Consider the following 25,157-nt stretch of genomic DNA (forward strand, 5'->3'; position numbering starts at 1 on the left):
ACCTTCTAGAGCACGTTGGGTGGCACGGGATACATGCGGACGTGCATTGCCCTGTTGGAACAGCAAGTTCCCTTGCTGGTCTAGGAATGGTAGAACGATGGGTTCGATGACGGTTTGGATGTACCGTGCACAATTCAGTGTCCCCTCGACGATCACCAATTGTGTACGGCCAGTGTAGGAGATCGCTCCCCACACCATGATGCCGGGTGTTGGCCCTGTGTGCCTCGGTCGTATGCAGTCCTGATTGTGGCGCTCACCTGCACGGCGCCAAACACGCATACGACCATCATTGGCACCAAGGCAGAAGCGACTCTCATCGCTGAAGACGACACGTCTCCATTCGTCCCTCCATTCACGCCTGTCGCGACACCACTGGAGGCGGGCTGCACGATGTTGGGGCGTGAGCGGAAGACGGCCTAACGGTGTGCGGGACCGTAGTCCAGCTTCATGGAGACGGTTGCGAATGGTCCTCGCCGATACCCCAGGAGCAACAGTGTCCCTAATTTGCTGGGAAGTGGCGGTGCGGTCCCCTACGGCACTGCGTAGGATCCTACGGTCTTGGCGTGCATCCGTGCGTCGCTGCGGTCCGGTCCCAGGTCGACGGGCACGTGCACCTTCCGCCGACCACTGGCGACAACATCGATGTACTGTGGAGACCCCACGCCCCACGTGTTGAGCAATTCGGCGGTACGTCCACCCGGCCTCCCGTATGCCCACTATACGCCCTCGCTCAAAGTCCGTCAACTGCACATACGGTTCACGTCCACGCTGTCGCGGCATGCTACCAGTGTTAAAGACTGCGATGGAGCTCCGTATGCCACGGCAAACTGGCTGACACTGACGGCGGCGGTGCACAAATGCTGCGCAGCTAGCGCCATTCGACGGCCAACACCGCGGTTCCTGGTGTGTCCGCTGTGCCGTGCGTGTGATCATTGCTTGTACAGCCCTCTCGCAGTGTCCGGAGCAAGTATGGTGGGTCTGACACACCGGTGTCAATGTGTTCTTTTTTCCATTTCCAGGAGTGTATTTCCGAAACGGCGAAGTCTGTAAGCTGTTCGTGTGCCGCCGTGGTTGAAATATTCCTTGCATGGCAAAACGGCGCTATCTAAAACTGGCGCCTAGGCAACAGCGGTGCACCACCGGTCGTAGATGACTGTGATGAACGACGGCTGATGACATGAGTACGGGCGAAGAGACGTCCAACTGTTGAGCATCTGTCTGCCCAGATGAACCCTAGATGGGGTCTTCCGGTCAAAACGACATACGACGATTTCATTTTCAAATCCAACGGATAGGCGAGAAATCCCCGTATCCTCTAGTATAGAATGCTAATTAAATTGATTAGTTTCAGTACAAGTACTTAGATACGTATTAAGTGTCCATTATACCGGTATGTTCTTCATCATGTTGCAAACATATTTCCATACGCCTCGATGTTTTTCTTGACATATTTTTGAGCACGTCCGATGATATAGTGCGAAATCCATCCCCAAGAACATTGTGCACTTCTTTGTTTGTGTCATAACGCCGAGCACATACACGCCCATTAAAAACTCCCCATAGTAAGTCGTTAAGTGTGATGAGGCCAGAACCTCTCGGTGGCCATGTCAAGAGAGCTACTGTTGCTGATGGACCAAGACCTATCCTCGGTCCTGGAAAGTGTCCATTTAGGAACTCGCGCACTGCAAGAGCATGGTGAGGAGCCGCTCCTTCTTGCTGCAGCCATGTGCATTCTGTGACGCCCCGGTTCTCAAGCTGAGGTATTAAACACGTATGTGATGATGATGAGGTTACATACTCCTTGACAGAGCGTAGGGGACGATGCGGGAGATCCGGACCACCGTACAAGGCAAGGTCCTAGCGGAGGTGATTTGCCATTGACTTTCTCCGACAGTAATGGGGATGAATGATGATGATGAGGACGACACAACAATACCCAGTCATCTCGGGGCAGGTGAAAAATCCCTGACAACGCCGGGAATCGAACCCGGGAACCCGTGCTCGGAAAGCGAGAACGCTACCGCGAAACCATGAGCAGCGGAAAAACACGTTTGTAAAATGTTTAAATAATTTGCGCAATTCACTTCCCTTCAAAAAGTACGGTCGAAGCAAACGTTCTGATGTCATCGCTGTCCATATCATCACGTAAGGAGGGTTCCTTTCTAATTTGATCGGACAATGAGAATTCTCTTTGGACCAATCGTAAATAGATTTAGCACGCAAGCTGCGATAAATGGCATATTCCTCTGAAAACATAACCTTGGTACGGTTCACTGCATTTGGAGATTGAGTTAACAAAGCACGGCATGCTAAAACGCGCGCTTTCCGGTCTGTATCCGATAACTCATTTACGAACGTCGGTCGAAAAGGTCTTACCTTAATATATTTTTTCATGTGATCTCGCATTATTGTCCTTGGCATATCGTTTTCTAAAGCACGTTTACGTGGCGATTTCATAGGAGATTGTTCAATCGAAGCAGAGACTCCGGCACATGTTTTCTGTTGTGTCTTCTTCCTTCCCTTCCGCGGGCTGTCTTTAGCACAAGCATAGGCAGGTCTTTACCAATCCAGATGGCTTTGGCTGTGGAGCCTTATTAAATCTTTCGTAGAATGCTCCCATAATCAGTCTCATTGTGCGTTCTGTGTTTTGTCATTCGTGCACCCACACACTTATCACTAAGCGTTCCTCGGTAATGTAGCTACGACCGCTCGCATCTTCCAGCTAGACTACGGCTATGACTGCGAAAACATGTAAACATGAATTTCAACAATTGTTTCCAACAACTGATTAGAAGTGACATAGCTATCAACGCTGCATAATAACATTATATACACTACTGGCCATTAAAATTGCTACACCACGAAGATGACGTGCTACAGACGCGAAATTTAACCGACAGGAAGAAGATGCTGTGATTTGCAAATGATTAGCTTTTCAGAGCATTCACACAAGGTTGGCGACGGTGGCGACACCTACAACGTGCTGACATGAGGAAAATTTCCAACCGATTTCTCATACACCAACAGCAGTTGACCGGCGTTGCCTGGTGAAACGTTGTTGTGATGCCTCGTGTAAGGAGGAAAAATGCGTACCATCGCGTTTCCGACTTTGATGAAGGTCGGATTACTGTAGCCTATCGCGATTGCGGTTTATCGCATCGCAACATTGCTGCTCGCGTTGGTCAAGATCCAGTGACTGTTAGCAGAATGTGGAATCGGTGGGTTCAGGAGGGTAATACGGAATGCCGCGCTGGATCCCAACGGCCTCGTATCACTAGCAGTCGAGATGACAGGCATCTTATCCGCATGGCTGTAACGGATCGTGCAGCCACGTCTCGATCGCTGAGTCAACAGATGGGGACGTTTGCAAGACAACAACCATCTGCACGAACAGTTCGACGAGTTTTGCAGCAGCATGGACCACCAGCTCAGAGTCCATGGCTGCGGTTACCCTTGACTCTGCATCACAGACGGGAGCGCCTGCGATGATGTACTCAACGAGGAACCTGGGTGCACGAATGACATTTTTTCAGATGAATCCAGGTGCTGTTTACAGCATCATAATGGTCGCATCCGTGTTTGGCGACATCGCGGTGAACGCACACTGGAAGCGAGTATTCGCCATCGCCATACCGGCGTATCACCCGGCGTGATTGTATGGAGTACCATTGGTTACACGTCTCGGTCACCTCTTGTTCGTATTGACGGCACTTTGAACAGTGGACGTTATATTTCAGATGTGTTAAGACCAGTGGCTCTACCCTTCATTCGATCCCTGCGAAACCCTACATTTCAGTAGGATAAAGCACAACCGCATGTTGCAGGTCCTGTACAGGCCTTTATGGATACAGAAAATGTTCGACTGCTGCCCTGGGCAGCACATTCTCCAGATCTCTCACCAATTGAAAACGTTTGGTCAATGGTGGCCGAGCACCCGGCTCGTCACAATACGCCAGTCACTACTCGTGATGAACTGTGGTATCGTGTTGAAGCTGCATGGGCAGCTGTACCTGTACACGCCATCCAAGCTCTGTTTAACTCAATGCCCAGGCGTATCAAGGCCGTTATTACGGCCAGTGGTGGTTGTTCTAGGAACTGATTTCTCAGGATCTATGCACCCAAATTGCGTGAAAATGTAAATACATGTCAGTTCTAGTATAATATATTTGTCCAATGAATACCCGTTTACCATCTGCCTTTCTTCTTTGTGTAGCAATTTTAACGGCCAGTAGTGTACTAAACTGGTGTTACGGAGGTAGGGGAATTCTTGCTCAGCCTGTACTTTTCACAAATTCTTACTCATCGCTTCCGCTTACTTTAGGTGCAGTGGACCACGAGACAGTGAAGATATGTAAAAACAAGCGAACACTCTAGTATTTAGATTAATACAATGAGATATAATGCTGAACTAAGCTTCTTGTTTAATTCATCTACATCCGCATCTACGCTATAGTCACATGGTTGAGCTCTCGGGTGTTATTGAGCTTGGATAATTTAAGTGCTTTTCAACACAACTTACATTGGTAATTAAGAAGCGTGTCCTTCCAGCGATATGAAAGATTAGTCAGTACTTGATTTTCTTTGGTTGATAAACGTTTCAAAAGAAAACCCCACATCTGGCTTTCGTTTTGCTATTGTCGTAATCAATAAGCGTTCTGCAACGTTAACAAATGATAATAACAATGTCGTGTGACTAGGGCCTCCCGTCGGGTACACCGTTCGCCGGGTGCAAGTCTTTCGATTTGACGCCACTTCGGCGACTTGGGTGTCGATGGGGATGAAATGATGATGATTATGACAACACAACACCCAGTCCCTGAGCGGAGAAAATCTCCGAGCCAGCCGGGAATCGAACCCTGGCCCTGAGGATTGACATTCTGGCGCGCTGACCACTCAGCTACTGGGGGCGGACTTAACAAATGACACATCATCATATTTTTGGAGAAGTCCTGCGAATGTAGCTTTCTACTTAAGTAACTGAAGATTTTGGTCATACTAGTGTATTGTAAGGGTAGTTTTTGGTATACCAAAGGGGAAGTCTAGCACAACTAACTATTTAAGGTCAGCTACGACGAGTCTACTTTCATCTCTTGGGGTATCCGTGTTACCCTGTACTTCAAGTTATTCTTTGTCTTTTTATGTCGATCATTTCGCACCATGCACGTGATTGTCAACAATATTACGCTCATACATGAGTCATACAAAACTGTAGTTGTTATAAACCTAAAACAATAACTTAAATAGTCCTAAGTAACGAAGGACAGAAAGATCAAGTAGCTAAATATGGATTGCCTTACTTCGTGCAGACATCTACTTCTGCATCTACATGACTCCTCTGCATCTCACACGTAAGCGTTTAGCAGAGTCTTCATAGACCACGTTCAGACTATTTTTTTTATTATTACAGCCACGGGCATTAAACACCCGTTCTTTCTTTTTTTTAACATTCCACCCTCGATTAGGACGTGGAATACCTATCTTTCTACGCGTGGTCAGATTTCCCTCAGGATGGTCATTTCTCCTTATGTAGGCGGGAGTCAACAAAGCATTTTGGCATTTGGAATGGAAAACTGGAGGTTCTCATTTCGTGAAAAGATCTTACCGCAACGAAAAAGTCTTTGTTACAGTTTTTTCCACTTCTATTGGCTCATTACATCCGTGAAACTCTTTTCCCTATTTAGTGGCAATAGAAAATTAACTGCTCTCCTTTGAACTGGTAAGGATCCCATAACGTGCAGCTATGCTCCACACAAATACGGACAAGTGTACTGTAGGCCGTCTCATAGGTTTCTTGGTTTCTTGCGTCTTCTAATTTTTTTTATTTTTTATTTATTTATTTTTGCAAATAGCTCTTTGATTCGTCTACTCGCCTCCTCCTCCTCACGCACGCCTCCAACACTTCTCAATTGTTGTTACATTTCAGTGGTTCGTAATTGTAATCCCTAGATATTTAATCGAAGCAACAACGTTTAAATTTGTATGCTTTATCATGTAACCAAAATTTAAAGGAATTTATTTGGCGGTATTTTGAAAGGCCTCAGACTTTTTATTGTGCAGGATCAATTAGCACTTTTCTCACTACGCAGACATCTTGGCTAAATTGTTTCATAATGCCTTTTTATTTTCTGATGATCCTACTAGAATGTACTGACAGCAACATTACCAAACATTTTAAGACGAATTATCTCCTAAATCGCTTAAATAGACTAAGAACGGAAGAGGGAAATGAGCGCTTCATGGAGAACCTCACTTTTCGCTAGGTCAGTTACTACCACCTGTGACCTTTCTGACTGGAAACATCAAATCCAATCGCTCTGCTGAGACAATATTTCATAGGCACGCGTTTTTATTAGATAAGGCTTGGGACAAAACAGAAGCATAAAGAGAGAAGCAACGGATAATACCATGACATGTAGCGGAATAAAGACTGCCTGCACTTTCAGTGCCACGTTTGGACAAACGATACGACAGTGGTAGGCACCGACACGTTTCTTGTGGACGCCTGTCTACCTCTGTTAGTTTTTGTCCCCCTCGAGAATATGTCACAGAATGCTCACGTTTACTTATTTCATGGCGAAAAGAAAAACGAACCTGCCCAGTACTGTGATCCTGCGTTTCTGCCTGTTATCACTGAGCTCTGAGGCTGACCTTCGGCTACACTGAGGACGGTAATGGTAACTTCAACAAGCTCACACGGAAGCGCCCACCTTGTTTACTACCCGTTCGCTCACTTCCTGTTACTAATCGCTTTCGGATGGGCTCGCTCCACATTCTCCCGATACGGGCGTCAAAACCGGAGGGGCGCCGTATTCCGGGACTAATTTCTCCCGCTTGCAGGTGTGGACCGTGCATTGCGCCGCGTGGACATCTCCTCACTCCGCGACCGCCCTGGATGCTGAGCGCTTCGAACTCTGACAGACAAACACTGTTTAGAAACGTGAGTACACATAGTTACTGTGATTCCACTACCTCTTCATCAAACTCTGCTAAAATACAGACCGTCACGCCGGTATTTGCACCCTTGACGATATTTGTTATATCGATGTTAGACTGTAGTGTAGGAAATGTTACTGTGTCTCTTCAAGTTTCATCTCCTAATACTGGAGACATCATTAGCGGCTGTAGGGTCAGGTAACAGTTTTAAACTTAAACAAGTTTATACCATTTGTACATATGTACGCAATAATGTGGTCGCGAAATCGTGTCCATAGCCTAATGTCCATACAGCAAAAAGTATAGACATTTGCACAACTTTAGCTTCACAGATTAAACAAACTGCAAAGGCAGATTGAAATTATGAGAGATTACGACGGAGTAGAGAGCGGCCCGACTGTTAGCAAACATGATACTCCTACATCTAAAGCTACACTCTGCAAACCAATGTGAAGTGCACGGCAGAGGGTACGTTTGTATCTATTAAACCGGGGACCCATAAATGACGGAGAGGCTTCGCCCCGCCGTAGCCCAGTGCTTCACAACCCCACAACAGGCCACAGCAGTACACCCACCCAACCACCACCCACACTGAACCCAAGGTTATTGTGCGGTTCGCCCCCCAGTGGACCCCCCCCACCACCCGCCCCTCCTGGCAACGTGTCATACCAGACGAGTGTAACCCAAATGTTTGCGTCGTAGAATAATTATGCTGTACGCGTACGTGAAAACGGTGTTTGCTCAGCAATCGCCGACACAGTGTAACTAAGGCACAATAAGGGGAACCAGCCCGCATTCGCCGATGTAGATGGAAAACCGCCTTAAAAACCGTCCACAGGCTGGCCGGAACACCGGATCTCGACACTAATGCGCCTTGCCTATTCGTGCCGGGCACCGGCTCGCCTTCCCGCTCAGGAAGCAATGCGTTAGACCGCGCGGCTAACCGGGCGGGCACGGCAGAGGGTACTTCTCAGTGTAGAAGTTCTTCCAATTCCATTCGAGCATAGAGAGCTGGAAGAATAATTGCTTAAATGCCTCTGTGTTCGCTGTAATTAGATATAATCTTGGATTCATTGTGCCTACAACAGCAATACGTAGACAATTTTACTGTATTTCAGGCAGTGACATCCAATAATTAAAGAAACAAATTGAAGGAGTAAAAAAACTGTATTTTTACAAAAGGTCACTTTAGCTACTTCACAACATAATCCCCACCAATATTAACACACCTCTTCCAACGATGCACTATTTTTTTATGCCTTATGCAAAGAAGTCTTTGTCTCATTGTTTGAGCCACTTTGCTACAAATTCTTTCACCTCCTCCTTGTCGCTGAACTTTTACCAACATAATGCACTCTTGAGTGGACCAAAGAAGCGAAAATCTGAGGAAGCCAAATCTGGTCTGTAGGGATGAGGCCACATTTGTAAATGGTCTGTTGGGTCAGCTGGGCAGTGTGGGGGCGAGCATAGTTGTGTAGCAATATCACGCCTTTTCCTTGACATCCGGGGACGTTTTCCTCTCATTGCTGGCTTTACTTTGTTCATCAGCATGTCTGTTTACTGTACGCTGATCTTCCAAATAATCACAAATGACGACACCTTTGGCATCCCGAAAGACGCTAAACGTTGCTTTTCCCGCTTGCGTTCTAATTTGTTTTGGACAGGTGAGCTACTGTGTATCCATTCCATGATTTCTCCCGTGGACTCTGGTTCAAAATGGAGATCCATCTCGCGTAAAAATCTTGTTTAGGAAAGGGTCACCCTTCCTTCCAAAGTTTTCTTTCAAATCTGGACACACTCTGAGTCTCGTTCCCTTGTGTTGCTGTGTTAACACTTCCGCGACCCACTTTTGTATTTGTTTGGCTCTTCTTGAGCTTGTTACTGATGACATTATGAACTGTGGCAACATATATTGCCACTGTTATTGACATACACTCCTGGAAATTGAAATAAGAACACCGTGAATTCATTGTCCCAGGAAGGGGAAACTTTATTGACACATTCCTGGGGTCAGATACATCACATGATCACACGGACAGACCCACAGGCACATAGACACAGGCAACAGAGCATGCACAATGTCGGCACTAGTACAGTGTATATCCACCTTTCGCAGCAATGCAGGCTGCTATTCTCCCATGGAGACGATCGTAGAGATGCTGGATGTAGTCCTGTGGAACGGCTTGCCATGCCATTTCCACCTGGCGCCTCAGTTGGACCAGCGTTCGTGCTGGACGTGCAGACCGCGTGAGACGACGCTTCATCCAGTCCCAAACATGCTCAATGGGGGACAGATCCGGAGATCTTGCTGGCCAGGGTAGTTGACTTACACCTTCTAGAGCACGTTGGGTGGCACGGGATACATGCGGACGTGCATTGTCCTGTTGGAACAGCAAGTTCCCTTGCCGGTCTAGGAATGGTAGAACGATGGGCTCGATGACGGTTTGGATGTACCGTGCACTATTCAGAGTCCCCTCGACGATCACCAGTGGTGTACGGCCAGTGTAGGAGATCGCTCCCCACACCATGATGCCGGGTGTTGGCCCTGTGTGCCTCGGTCGTATGCAGTCCTGATTGTGGCGCTCACCTGCACGGCGCCAAACACGCATACGACCATCATTGGCACCAAGGCAGAAGCGACTCTCATCGCTGAAGACGACACGTCTCCATTCGTCCCTCCATTCACGCCTGTCGCGACACCACTGGAGGCGGGCTGCACGATGTTGGGGCGTGAGCGGAAGACGGCCTAACGGTGTGCGGGACCGTAGCCCAGCTTCATGGAGACGGTTGCGAATGGTCCTCGCCGATACCCCAGGAGCAACAGTGTCCCTAATTTGCTGGGAAGTGGCGGTGCGGTCCCCTACGGCACTGCGTAGGATCCTACGGTCTTGGCGTGCATCCGTGCGTCGCTGCGGTCCGGTCCCAGGTCGTCGGGCACGTGCACCTTCCGCCGACCACTGGCGACAACATCGATGTACTGTGGAGACCTCACGCCCCACGTGTTGAGCAATTCGGCGGTACGTCCACCCGGCCTCCCGCATGCCCACTATACGCCCTCGCTCAAAGTCCGTCAACTGCACATATGGTTCACGTCCACGCTGTCGCGGCATGCTACCAGTGTTAAAGACTGCGATGGAGCTCCGTATGCCACGGCAAACTGGCTGACACTGACGGCGGCGGTGCACAAATGCTGCGCAGCTAGCGCCATTCGACGGCCAACACCGCGGTTCCTGGTGTGTCCGCTGTGCCGTGCGTGTGATCATTGCTTGTACAGCCCTCTCGCAGTGTCCGGAGCAAGTATGGTGGGTCTGACACACCGGTGTCAATGTGTTCTTTTTTCCATTTCCAGGAGTGTAGTTTCAGACACCCGCTTTTCATAAGTTTTCTTTTGTCTCCAAGCCAAAAGCCAGATTTCGAAATTTCCTCCAAAAATTCCAGTCGAGAGCACTTCTTCTCTACTTCCAGCTCAGAACATTGTCACAGAAACATTTTAAAAATGCGCCCAGTCATCCTGTTCCAACCAAGGTTTTGAAGGAGTTTCCCCTGGCTGTATGGCACATAACTAGAACTCTTCACCCAAGTAATCCTAGCTAGGAATCCCTGGAATGGCACTCTACATCGGGCAAATCGCAAATGGCCAGCGTCTGCCACTTAGACAATGAAAGGCTTAAGAAATTCGTGAAATTGTATGAAAATGAATACCGTCTAGTTAGAAAATACTTTCAGTAGAAAGAGCTGGCTTACAAGTCACATACTATCCGAGTTGAGGGAAGTTCATGTGGAATCAGCATTAGCACTCACGATCGTTTATCACTGTGTTAGTAAATACAAACATACTCGTATCGACACAGTAGTTTTGGTACATTCTGGACATTCGATTGAGGTGTCTTCCAACGGTAAAATTCATGGCAACTGGATAGAACTCCACCACTTCCAAATTTGTGAGGCTATTGAGGTGCCAGATATGTCATATAGAAGGATAAACGATAAAGTTTGATTCTGCTCTGATGAAATATTCGCGTGGGAGAATATTTCAGAATTTGATTTAGAAAAAATTAAAAATAATTGGAAGCAAGTTTTGGTTTCGTTCTTAGACTGCAGGGAAACATAGGTCCATAATAGCACGTCGGATGCAAAAGCTGCAGCAAAAGCACAAGAAGGAAAACTGCCCTGAATGTTCTCAGTAGATGAGAGTATGAACATTGTGTCAGTCTGTTCTTTCGTAGGTAGTTACGAAATCAATATCCTAATCTATGCTCCCACAAACGTACAGTCTCAGCAGTGCAAATCTACAGAGAGGCTAAATGTAACAGGTGCTTCCTGAAAAGTACTGTATCCAAACTGCTTTCGTAGTGCGATTGTGGATGAAAACTGGAATCCGCTTTGTGACACGGTACACAGTTTATTTCACTCGGACAGTACGAAGGGATCATATCTTCAATTTTCAAAACATGTATTCCTTTCAACATCACACACAATTTTTTGTTAATTTGTTGTTACAAGACTATTCCTAAAATTCAAGCAAGATCCCAACGTTCACTGCCTAAAAGTGAAACTGGATTTAAGTTTGTGACTTCCCCTTTCATACCTAGGAACCCCCAACCTCAACATTAGCGAATGTCTGTGATTAAATTTATATAAGAGATACATTGTAGGTGCTCCTCCATATCACTGCTGACGAAAATTAGTGCCGCATGTGGCATTGTTGATCAGTTCCGATCCGTTTTATGTGCATGTAGACTTACTTGCGCTAAGCTCTACAAGCGCAGGAATACACATTTGCTCAACAGTTGTAAATACGCAGGTACTTCAGGAAGCAAATTAATATAAAATTTTTCTGGGCATGGTACCACATCACATTGTAAGAAAACTACACTGGAGATACCAACGTTTCGACTACGGTAGCAGTGACCATCTTCTGGGCCTGGGTCTGGGTCACCAGTAGAACCAGAAGCAGGCGACTGCAACTGTGGCCTGAACGTTAGTATCTCCAGCGAATTTTTTTTACATTATGACTCATACTACACCCAGAAGACTTTAATGTTAACTGACTCTGGCCACGGAAACCTACGCAGTTATGTTCAGAAAGCATGTCAAAAACGTTATCCCATTTTTAGATCGTAGCGCAACAAGAGTGGTGCACTAACAAAAGAGTTTCCTGCAAAGAGAGTTCTGCTGCGGTACCGTTAACAGTTGCGTCAAAGTGTGAGTGCGAAATGGCGCCGCAATTGGAGACGTATTCTAAATGTGACGTACGCAGGATAGTACGAATACTGTGGGCCAAGCGTCTAAAATTGTACACAGATTAATCACGAAAGTCTGGCGATATGTGGACTAAATGCAATGTCGGGTCCAGCAGTAATCAAACGGCGCCAACAAATTGACTACAGACATGGGAACATGGGATCCAGCAGTCCATATCTTGCGATTAATATCTTTTCGCAAGCTGATAGAACGTCTAGGGGGGGGGGGAGATTTTCCAACAGTGGGGACTTTCACTCAGCGGTACTAGAATTACTCAGTGACCAAGGTGCACGTTTGTGTCGTCGAGGAATGAACGATTGCTAGCACGTTTCGATCGTTGTTTACACAGACGTGGTGATCATGCTGAACAGTGTCATGTATCTGTGTCACTTTGACGTGTAGTGCAGCATTCAGTATAAATTACTTGGACCACCATAATAATGTTTACTTTCTCTTGGCGTTTACCTTTAAGCTCGTCTGTGGCCTCTAAGATAACAAGTCCATGGGTTTACTGTTTGAAAACTACTGGTTTTGATCACAACTCAGAAAATAAAACAACACTTGAAAACCTGGTTCGTAAGGGACCTCAGAACGAGCTCGACTTCCGACTGAAGCTGTTCAATTATGTCATCTTTTATACAAGAGGCATTCCAAGCAACGTTGTTCTTGGTTGATGTTCAGATTTGAACGTGCATAAAAATATTACAATTTTGAATGATACTCCCCAAAATGCTAGTTATTGTGGGGGTTGTATCACTGTCTACAGTAATTTGATTGTACCGAATGTACGAGATGGAAAGAATACATATGATACTTAAAAATAAAAAAAAATACTTATTTTCAAATTTAAAAAAAAAATGGTTCAAATGGCTCTGAGCACTATGGGACTTAACATCTGAGGTCATCAGTCCCCTAGAACTTAGAACTACTTAAACCTAGCTAACCTAAGGACATCACACACATACATGCCCGAGGCAGGATTCGAACCTGCGACCGTAGCGGTCGTGCGGTTCGAGACTGAACCGTCTAGAACCGCTCGGCCACACCGGCCGGTCAAATTTAAAATTGTCAAAAGTATTTGCTTTTCAGTGTTATTCCCTCGAAATATATGTGTAAACGTTGCGTCTTGGATTAAAAAATGGATCCATTTTTTAATGTGGTTGTATTAATTAATTCACTATGAATTAAAATGTAGCCTCTCATATTTCAAATAGATGCCGTTAGCTACATAATTTATTGTCAAGATGTAGGCCTCTGCCGGCCGGAGTGGCCAAGCGGTTCTAGGCGCTTCAGTCCCGAACCGCGCGACCGCTACGGTCGTAGGTTCAAATCTTGCCTCGGGCATGGATGTTGGTGATGTCCTTAGGTTAGTTAGGTTTAAGTAGTTCTAAGGGGACTAATGACCTCAGCTGTTAAATGCCATAGTGCTCAGAGCCATATGAACCATTTTTTTGTAGGCCTCTATTCCCTGGCAAATATTATTCTCTAAGCCAAACCAGTCGAAATGGTAAAGGGATTTTCATTATCTCCGTTTACGCGCACGCTACACGTCAGTTCAAGCCATATGACGCATTCTGGCCAGAAAGACTGACCACAACAGTACCCTCCTCTCTCTCTCTGTCTTATGTGCGCTTGCACACGTGCGCGCGCGCGCCCACACACTGTCAAGGGCGCAATGCTGCTGACGTCCCAACTGGACTTCCACTTTCACTCCGCTCTCATAAACCACATACAGGACGGGTTCCACATCCGGAAAGCTACGCTGTTGCTGTTGTTCCCCCCTCCCGCACTCAATGAACCTACGTCACGACACAGAAGCCGTTGAAGAAGCATTCGCGATTGTGGCGACTTTCTGTCCGTGTAATACTTTTTCTCTTTAGGGAACGTCAGTGCTAAACTGCTGTATATTAGGGCTCTTCAGTCGAGAGCATTTATAATGATGAACAAGGATAGAATTAAACATTTAAAACAATTACTACATATTTTTTAATTTATTGAAAAGTCAGTTGGGCATCGACGATGTTAAAAATCTGTTTGCGATTTATTAAAAACAAATACTGATTATACTCCATACAATAAATCCAAGGCAATTCATTGCACTGCACAGATATCTCGAACAGAACACCATCTACACGCCAATTAACTTTTGTTCTGAAAACATGGGTCATGCTAAATCCGACTAGTGCTTTTTTCTTACGACACCCTGAAAGCCATGCATCAAGACAGTATTTCTTGACTTCCACAAAGCATATGAACGTTTTCACACCAATGTTTATTAAGAAAAGAACTACGATGTTGGTAATCGGATAGAACTTATGAGGGGATTCAGGAGGACGCAGGACATTATGCTGGATGGAGAATCATCAACAAAAGTGGCAGTAACTTCAGGCGTTCCCCAGGAAAGGTTACTGTGACCTTGTTAATATTGTATGTTAATGACATGGCATACAATATAAACAGCAACCTCAGATGATGCAGTTACCTGCGCTGAAGTACCATCTGAAATCAAAGCTACGCAAGTGTCCAGTCACACTTTGATAAGTTTTGAAAGGGGTAGTTTGTTTCAAATGAACTAAAGTGTAAAACTGTGCATTCTGAAAAACGCTGGATTGGCTACAATATCAGTGAGTCACAACTGGAATCAGTCAAGCAATCAGCTTGGATGCAATAATAATGAGACAGAATGATCAAACAGGCTCGGTCGTAGGTGGAGCAGGCGACAAACTTCGGGTCATTGGTAGGATACTGAGAAAACGCAGTCAATCTACATAGGAGACAGTTTACAAAACACATGTGCATCGCATGCTAGGATACTGCTCGACTGTATGGTATCCTTACCAAGTAGGACTGTCAGAGGTATTGATAGTGGGGTAGCACGAATGGTCATAGGTTTGTTTCGCTTGCGGGAAAGCGTCCCGGAAGTTGTGGAAAACCTGAATTGGAAGACACTTGAAGGTGGAAGCGAAACGTCGTGCGAAAGCCTTGTTACATGGTTTTAAGAACCGGTATAGAGTGCTGAATCTAGAAATATACTTCGCCCCCTATGTATCGCTCCCATGGAAACAATGAGGATAAGACTGCATTAACTACAGAGCGCTCAGAGACAGTTACGAGGATGCAGTCTTTCTTTTCAAGTAAAAGTGGAACAGACCATACAGGCAATATATGCACATACAGTCTGCCATGCTCTTTGCAGTGGTTTATAAAGTAGGCCATGTCGATGTGGATGGAGTCAAAAGACCTACTGACGAAACTTTACATTGCGTGTCAGAGGGCTGAGTGAGACTTACAGGGGCTGGAAAAACATATGAAAACACTACGAGGAAAGCGTGCTTGAATATCACAGCAGATTCTATCCACGCCTGCAGGTTGCGCTGCTGTATTTGGCCGCGAACAAAACCTTTGCAATTCCTCAATACGTTGCACATGTCAGTCGCGGTCAGAAAGGTATTCTGTGTAACTGCGTGTGCTCTGTCGGAGTTAAGTGAAGTCTAAAGTGGGCAAATTTTTTGTGCTCGTATGGTAGGTATTTCCGTGACCAAGGCATTGAAAGAGTTTGCTGTTTCAAGAGGCACGGTATCGAAGATTCATATGGCATAAAGGGAAAATGGAAAAACATCATCTGGTGAGTCACAATGTGTGTTCAGTGACTGTGGTTGTCGGTCATTAAAGAGAAGACAGCTGCGGAAGTCACAGCAGAACTGATTCTCGGACCCTGTCAGCACAAAAACAAGACGAAGGGAACCTTATACGAGGCGTGTTTTTTAAAGTAACTACCGTGTGAAATGTAAAAAAAGACGTGCTAAGATATCTCAATAATTTTATTTTTACATGAAAGCCTGTACCTTAATATACGCACTGACGCCATTACAGTCTGATTCTTCCTTGTTTGCGTTGTGTACTGAGTGTTTAAGATACCTCTGATAATCGTGAGTCCCGCCGACTGTGAAGTACAGGCTGTTATAAGATTTCTTAGTGCTAAAGGCCTAAAAGCGATCGATATTCATCGTGAGATCTGTGCAGAAGCCGGCCGAAGTGGCCGTGCGGTTAAAGGCGCTGCAGTCTGGAACCGCAAGACCGCTACGGTCGCAGGTTCGAATCCTGCCTCGGGCATGGATGTTTGTGATGTCCTTAGGTTAGTTAGGTTTAACTAGTTCTAAGTTCTAGGGGACTAATGACCTCAGCAGTTGAGTCCCATAGTGCTCAGAGCCATTTGAACCATTTTTTTGTGCAGTTTACGAAGAAAACATTTTGAGTAATGGAATGGTAAGAAAGTGGGTGAAAGCATTTAAAGATGGCCGCACAAATGTGCATGATGAACAACGGAGTGGGCGTCCTTCGGTCGTTAATGAAAGTTTGGTGCAGGAAGTGGACAATAAGGTGAGAGAAAACAGACACTTTACGATTTCGTCCTTGCGGGATGAATTTCCTAATGTTTCTCGTAGTGTTTTGTGTGGCATTGTGACCGAGCACTTGAATTACCGAAAATTGTGCGCACGTTGGGTAGCGAAAATATTGACGGATGTGCACAAAACCAAACGTTTAGACAGTGCATTGATTTTCCTTGAGCGGTACCACAACGACGGTGATGATTTCTTAAGCCAAATTGTTACGGCCGATGAAACATGGGTGGACTACGTCACACCGGAATCAAAGCAACAGTCCATGGAAGTTGAGCAAGGGCATCGTTATGCTGCAAGGCAATGCCCGCCCGCATGTGGCGAATCAGACCAAAGATCTCATCACATCTTTTCGATGGGAAACGCTAGATCATCCTCCGTACAGCCTAGATCTTGCGCCCAGTGACTACCATCTGTTCCTACACTTGAAGAAACACCTGGGAGGTCAGCGTCTTCAAGACGATGACGAAGTCAAAACAGTGGTGATGCAGTGGTTAACAAGCCAACGTTATGACAGGTGCCTCAGTATTGACGGAAATTACGTAGAAAAGTAGATTAACACAAACTTTGATGTAAAAATAAAATTAGTGAGATATCTTAGCACGTCTTTTTTTGAAATTTCAAAACGGTATTTACTTAAAAAACTCGCCTCGTAAGCAGGGAATTGCAGGGTGAGCTGCAATTCCAAAGCCACTCGTGAGCGATGCAAATATGCCCATAACAGCAATACGTGGTGCGGAAGCCATAAGAACGGAAGAATGTCATTTGGCTGGATGAGTGTTGCTTCACACTGTTTCCAAATTCTGGCCGAGTTTACGTCCCAAGAATGATACATGGCGGGGGCTTCGGTGAGCATTTTGCAACAACATATCGTGATATTCCATTGCCTCCATGGTAACGGTGAAAGGTCGCGTCACTACCAAGGATTATGTGACCATTTTGGCTGATCATGTCCATCCCATGATACAGTGTTTGTTCCCCAATGGTGATGTTGTGTTCCAAGACAGCAGGTCCCTGTTTACACAGCTCGCATTGTCTACGACAGGCTTTGAGAACACGAGGACGACTTGTCGCATCTCCCACGGCCACCACAATCACCAGATTCTGATATTATTGAGGTTGTACTTTGGAGCGAAGGGTTCGTGATCGCTGTCCATCTCTATCATTTTTGGGACAACATAGCGTGATATTCCATTGGCTCCATGGTGACGCTGAAAGGTCGCGTCACTACCAATCATTATGTGACCATTTTGGCTGATCATGTCCATCCCATGATACAGTGTTTGTTCCCCAATGGTGTTGCTGTGTTCCAAGACTGCAGGGTCCCTGTTTTCACAGCTCGTATTATCCAAGACAGGTTTTGTGAGCACGAGGATGAATTGTCGCATCTCCGATGGGCACCACAATCACCGGATTCTGATATTATTGAGGTTCCGCGGTCCTACTTTGGAGCGAAGGCTGCGTGATCGCCGACTATCTCTATCATCGTTACCTCAACTGGTCACTGTGTTGCATGAAGAATGGTATAAGAATCCCTCTAAAACCATACAGCATCTGTGTTTATCCATTCCGAGAGACTGGAAATTGATATCGATGTCAACTTCAAACATAAAAAAAAAGTTTTGCAACATCTGGGTTCACAGAACTCCTGAAGATAGACGTTGACTGTGGATACTGTATCAGACACAGTTCCTGTGACTGCTCAGAGATATCACTAAACCCGCCCAAAGATGCAGACAACCGTGCTTGAGCACCGCCTAATAGACCAGAGGGGGATCCGACAGCCGATCACTTCCAGTCATTCCACCAGGAAGGAGGTACACGGCTCGTGTTGTCTGTAGTTCAACCATGCCTACGTGGTCAATACCGCGGCTCTATCACGTCCGCATTGTTACTTTGTGCCAGGAAGGGCTCTCAACACGGGAAGTATCGAGGCCCCTAGGAGTGAACCAAACAGATGTTGTTCGGACACCGAGGAGATACAGAAAGACAGGAACTGTCGATGACATGCCTCGCTCAGGCCGCCCAAGGGCTACTACTGTAATGGATGAACCCTGACAACATCGCCACCATGCTGAGTAATGCTTTTTGTGCAGCCACAGGACGTCGTGTTACGACTCAAACTGTGCGCAATAGGATGCATGATGCTCAACTTTACTCCCAACGTCCATGGCGATGTCCATCTTTGCAACCACGAATCCCTGTAGCGCGATACATATGAGCCCAAAAGCATGCCGAATGGACTACTTCGGATTGGCATCACGTTCTCTTCACCAATGTGTGTCGCATATGCCTTCAATCAGACAATCGTCGGAGACGTCTTTGGAGGCAACCCGGTCAGGCTGAACGCCTTAGATACACTGTCCAGCGAGTGCAGCAAAATGGAGGTCCACTGCTGTTTTGGGGTGGCATTACGTGAGGCCGACGTTCGCTGCTGGTGGTCATGGATACTTGAATGCCCTCCTCCGACCGATAGTGCAACCATATCGGCAGCATACTGGTGAAGTATTCGTATTTATGGACGACAATTCGCTCCACCCCCCCCCCCCTCCGCCCCCCCCCAATCGTGCACACCTTGTGAATGACTTCCTTCATGATAACGACATCGGCTATAGTGGTCAGCATGTTCTCCAGACATGAACACTATCGAACATGCCTGGGATAGTTTGAAAAGGGCGACGTGACCCACCAACCATTCTGAGGAGTGAGACAATCTGGACCAACAGTGTCGTGATGAACTTGTGGATAGTATGCCACGACGAATACAGACATGCATCAATGCAAGAGGACGTGCTACTTGGTATTAGGTACCGGTGTTCACTGCCATCTGGACCACCACCTCTGAAGATCTCGCTGTATGGTGATACAAAATGCAATGTGTGGTTTTCATGGGCAATAAAAAGGGCGAAAATGATGTTCATGTTTATCTCTATTCCAAATTTCTGTACAGATTCCGGAACTCTCGGAACCGAGGTGATGAAAAACATATTTTGATGTGTGTAGTATCCTGCACAGTCTTTGGCATGGTAATGTGTTGTGTTCTCATATTTTTGCCTGCGCTCTTAAATAGATTGATATCAATTTAGTTGCTGGGGCGGTATGTTGTGATAAGTTATGTGAGAAATTTTGTAGCAGGAGACATGAGATTTGGGACAGAAATAATTTGAATAGAGAACTGAGCATGATATTCGAAATGGAAAGAAAAGGACGCAAAGGCAAAGGACAAGGGAATTCTGGTGAGGATCTTGAGGGCGTGTAGATGAAATGTGGTTGGGATGTTTTAGTATTCGCTGGGCAGCATGGCACGATTGGTAGATAGTGAAGAACTGATAGGTGTATTGAAGTCATATTTGCGGAATGTTTGGAATTACGATGAGATGTTCATTTGAGGTGGAGAAGGAGGCAAATTTCATAAGTTGTAGGGAGCTGGTAATGATATCTAGTAAACAAAACGGAGCGCATAGCGTTAAATGACCTCGAGGGACTGATAAAAGCTGGATGGAGCGGAAACCAGGCGACATCGGCACAGGAGAGAACGGCTTGTGCACACATTGTCAACTAAAACGTGCACCAGGGCGGAACTTTGTGGAAAACAATTGTTAGACGTGGGAGCTATGACAAGGGAACTGATAAACTGCTGTTAGTCGAGATTTGTGGTGTACATGTTGCAGAATAATTAGGATAATATTGATTCAAGAGGCAGACCTTCTTTCGGTGGTAGATCTTTGTGTTTATTAGCCAGTTACCTCTCAGACTTTAATTTTGTCAGCCCTCTGCAAAATTTCGCGACAAATGTAAGAAGCAACACTCTTCCGTGTGTGTTTTCAGTGTCAGCTTAAACAGAAAGACCGCTTTCTTTAAATCGACAAATTCTGTGAACGTGTCTAGATTTTTATTGCTCATTGTTACCATTATCGAGCGCAGCATTAGAACTACTTCTCTAGTACCTTTACCTTTTCTAAAGCTAAACTGATCGTCATCCAGCAAGTCCTAAATACGAAAGAAAATTTGGGAGTTGTTCTGAATTCCCGAAATCGGCGAATGGGTCGCGGATTCTTTTCGTGGGTAGAAGACCTTTCCAGCAGGATATCAGCAGGTGATATCACCAGTTCAGAGTTTCGTTGAAGAACGTTTAGTACCAGTGGGTGTAATCTTTAACAGACTGCTATGCTGTAACAATAGCAAATCAGCAGTTGTGAGTTCTGAGTCCAGTATGAGTGAAACGTCCCCTTTGAACAATTTATACACGACTGTGCTGAAACTGACACACAATATTTTGTTAGCGCAACGCAATCTGACTTTCAAAATTCCCTACAAAAGAATGGCCCTGACTAACATTAAACTATACCTTTCACAAATCACTTACCTCACAAAAATCTTCGCTGCTCAAGCTACTGCAATACAGCAAGCGCCACTACTGCCAGCTAAATAAAAGATTCAAACTATGGCAGGCACTAACTACTGATAGGGATAGTTAGCAAATGAAAGATATTAATAGAGAACAAACAATGTATTTACCTTAATATCATCACAAGTCATAATATATATATCAGTTCATGACAAATTGCAAAACTCCGCCATCTCTCTCCCCACATCCACCACTGCTGGCGGCTCACCTCCAACTGCCAACGCTACGCGCTGTTCACAGCCAGCTGCCTCTGCCCAACACTACAATGGCAGACAACAATGCAAACTACCCACAGACTGCACACAGCACAGCCAGTGATTTTCATACAGAGGTGGCGTTACCAATAAAAAACCTAAACAGCATACTTACATGAGGAGATTTAGCACATACTGATGTTATAACACTGATGAATCAAACCATTATGCCAGCATGTTCAATAGTGCGGTCATCCACCTCTGGAACGCAACTCATCATTGATTATGAGTGACATGGATTCCTCAAGTCCCTTTTAGGTTTCGAGAAGTATATGGCGCCAGATGTTTACGCAGACATCACGAAATTCCAGAAAATTACAGACTGTAGATTGCTGACGACCGATAGCGTCCCAGATGTGTACCAATGTGATCACATCAGGCGAATTTTGTGGCCGAGACATCAGTATGAGTTCAGTATCATGCTCCTCAAACCACGATTTTGCCCTTATGACAATGATACAGACATCAAAAAAAGTTTTACATCAGCCCGGTTCCCAGAACTCCTGAAGATAGACGTTGACTGTGGATATTGTATCACAGACATAGTAGCTTTGATTGTCCAGAGATGTCACTAAACCCGCCCAAAAATGTAAACAACCATGCATGAGCAGCACATAATAGACGGAGCAGGTCCGACAGCCGATCAGTTCCAGTCATTTCACCAGGAATGAGGTACATGGCTCGTGTTGTCTGTAGTTCAACCATGCCTAGACGGTCAATACCGCGGTTCAATCGCGTCTGCGTTGTTACTTTGTGCCAGGAAAGGCTCTCAACAAGGGAGGTGTCCAGGCGTCTCCGAATGAACCAAAGCGATGTTGTTCAAACATGGAGGAGGTACAGAGAGACACAAAATGTCGAAAACATACCTCGCTCTGACCTCCCATGGCTACTACTGCAGTGGATGACCGCTAACTACGGATTATGGCTCGGAGAAACCCTGACAGCAACGCCACCATGTTGAATAATGCTTTTCGTGCAGACACAGGACGTCGTGTTACTACTCAAACTGTGCGCAATTGGCTGCATGATGCGCAACTTCACTCCCGACGTCCATGGCGAAGTCCATCATTGCAACCACGAAACCATGCAGCGCGGTACAGATGGTCTCAACAACATGCTGAATGGACAGCTCAGGATTGTCATCACGTTCTCTTCACCGATGAGTGTCTCATATGCTTTCAACCAGATAATCGTCAGAGACATGTTTGGAGGCAACCTAGTCAGGCTGAACGCCTTCGACACAGTCCAGCGAGTGCAGCAAGGTGGAGGTTCCCTGCTGTTTTGGGTGGCATTATGTGGGTCCGACGTGCGCCGATGGTGGTTATGGAAATGCGCCGCAATGGCTGTACGATACGTGAATGCCATCCTACGACCGATAAAGCAACCATATCGGCAGCATATTGGCGAGGCGTTCGTCTTCTTGGACGACAATTCGCGGCCCCATCGTGCACATCTTGTGAATGTCTTCCTTCAAGATTACGACATCGCACGACTAGAGTGGCCAGCATGTTCTCCAGACATGAACCCTATCGAACTTGTCTGGGATAGATCGAAAAGGGCTGTTTATGGACGACGTGACCCAAAAACCACTCTGAGGGATCTACGCTGAATCGCCGTTGAGGAGTGGATAATCTGGACCAACAGTGCCTTGATGAACTTGTGGATAGTATGCCACGACGAATACATGCATGCGTCAATGCAAAAGGACGTGCTACTGGGTATTAGAAGTACCTGTGTGTATAGCAATCTGGACCACGACCTCTGAAGGTCTCCCTGTACGGTGGTACAACATGCAATGTGTGGTTTTCATGAGCAATAAAAAGGGCGGAAATGATGTTTATGTTGATCTCTATTCCAATTTTCTGTACTGGTTCCGGAACTCTCAAAACCGTGGTGATGCAAAACATTTTTTGGTGTGTGTAGTTACTCTGCTGAAATACGCCATCGTCGTGAAGGATACACCAAGCTATTCGGCCGAATGCCGGAATGTCTATACACGAACATGGACTAGCGTGGGGAGTATCGTGGTGTTCTGACTTGTCGAGACGTTTTAATTGGTCCATGTTCTAATCTCGATGACCCCGTGTACAATGCAATCATAACTGACGATGTCGTTGTGTCCCTGTGGGAACACACAGTGGTCGCCCGCTGTGGAACTCAATGTTCAACAATGCGCATTGAACGGTGTGGTCCGAAACACTTGTGCTTGCACCAGCATTCTACTCTGTCATCAGATCTGTCACTGACAGCCGCCAGCCTTGCTTCCCAGAGTGGGCAGCCTCTGACCTCCACTTTCTGTGATGAGGTATGGACGTGCAACATCTTGCCACCTACTCATGGTGTTCTCCAACCACATTCCACTGATATTCACGAGAGCAGCCGACCGGCTTTACCGAGATGCCTATATGTGGGTCTAGCAATCAGACCTTTGTAGAGGCAGCTTTTTAAAGTAGTTTTCCTTAATTGCGTCTCGTATTGTCGCTGGAACACTTCCCCATTCGTCTCTGCTTATATACTTTCTTTATCGCGTCACGTGTACTCCGCGCCGTCAGGCAGCGTTCAATCACGTGGTGACTAGTGGCCATAATGTTTTGATTATCAGTGTGCATAGCACCAGTTTAGAGTTTGATTGTGGAGAAGACAGTCATCCGTGGAAAGCAGGCTGCCCAAGTTTGGATGCAGTGACGAAAGTCGTTGGTTACAGCCTAATATCGTGTCGGACCTCCATTTTCTCGGCGTAGAGCAGCAGAGCAATGTGGCATGGACTCAACAAGTCGTTGGATGTCCTCTGCGTAAGTTCCGAAAATGTTGTCCGTGTAGGATTTTGTGTACGAACTGACCTCTCGATTATGTATCATATATGTGCAATAGGATTCATGCCGAACGATCTGGGGACCAAATCATTCGTTAGAATTGCCCAAAATGTTCATCAAACCAATCGCGAACTATTGTGGTTCTGTGACATGGCGCATTGTGATACATAAAAATTCCATCGTTGTTTGGGAACATGAAATCCGTGAATGGCTGCAAATGATCTCTAAGTTGGCCAACATACCAGACGACCCAGTTCATTCCACGTAAACACACTCACACCATTATGGAGCCACCGTCAAATTGCACAGCGCCTTGTTGACAATTGGAGCCCATGGCTTCGTGGGGTGTACGCCACTCGCGAACCCTACCTTTAACTGAAATCGGCACTTATCTGACCAGGCCATATTTTTCCAGTCGTCTAGGATCCAATCGCAATGGTTACGAGCCCTGTAGAGGCGCTGCAAGAGATGTCCTGTTAGCAAAGGTGTCAGTCGTCTGCTGCCGTAGCCCATTAACGGCGTATTTTGCCGCACTGTCCTAAAGGATACGTTCGACGTACGTCTCACATTGATTTCTGCTCTTATTTCAAGCAGTGTCGCTTGTCTGTTAGCACTGAAAGCTCTATCCAAGCGCAGCTGCTCTCGGTCGTTGAGTGAAGGCCGTCGGTCAACGCGTTTCCGTGGTGAGGGGTAATGTCTACATTTTGGTATTCTCGGCAGACTCTTGACACTGTGGATTTCGGAATACTGAGTCCCATAACGATCTCCGAAATGGAATGTCCCTTGCATGTAACTCCAACTAACATTTCGCCATCAAAGTCTTTTAATTCCCGTCGTGCGGGGGTAATCACGTCGGAAGCCTTTTGCACATAAATCACCTGAGTACGAATGATAGCTGTGCCAATCCACTGCCCATGTATATCTTGCGTACGTCGTACTACCACCATTTGTAAGTACGCCTATCGCCATCCCATCACCTTTGACACTTCAGTGTAAAACGCTGTAAATTCGAAAAAAACTATATATTTATTAGAATATTTTACTTTGCTGATATTGCTGAAGACATTGGAAAAAGAGTCAGTTTTTCTTAAAGATTGTTGCCATG

The 25,157-nt window shown here is 46.1% G+C and overlaps 1 protein-coding gene across 2 annotated transcripts in view; it reads left to right on the forward strand.

The window, feature by feature from the left end:
• LOC126418840 (fatty acyl-CoA reductase 1-like) overlaps positions 1-25,157 on the forward strand; it is a 266,538-nt gene that overhangs the window by 98,321 nt on the left and 143,060 nt on the right. Inside the window, exon 2 of one of the 2 annotated variants that reach the window (XM_050085819.1) lies at positions 6,838-6,937. The exons of the other annotated variant lie outside the window; for it this stretch is intronic. The gene's annotated coding sequence lies outside the window, so the exon portion shown is untranslated. The remainder of the gene's footprint in view (positions 1-6,837; positions 6,938-25,157) is intronic. 2 annotated transcript variants of the gene reach the window in all.

This window comes from Schistocerca serialis, chromosome 9 (assembly GCF_023864345.2).
Source record: "Schistocerca serialis cubense isolate TAMUIC-IGC-003099 chromosome 9, iqSchSeri2.2, whole genome shotgun sequence".
NCBI classification, from domain to species: domain Eukaryota; kingdom Metazoa; phylum Arthropoda; class Insecta; order Orthoptera; family Acrididae; genus Schistocerca; species Schistocerca serialis.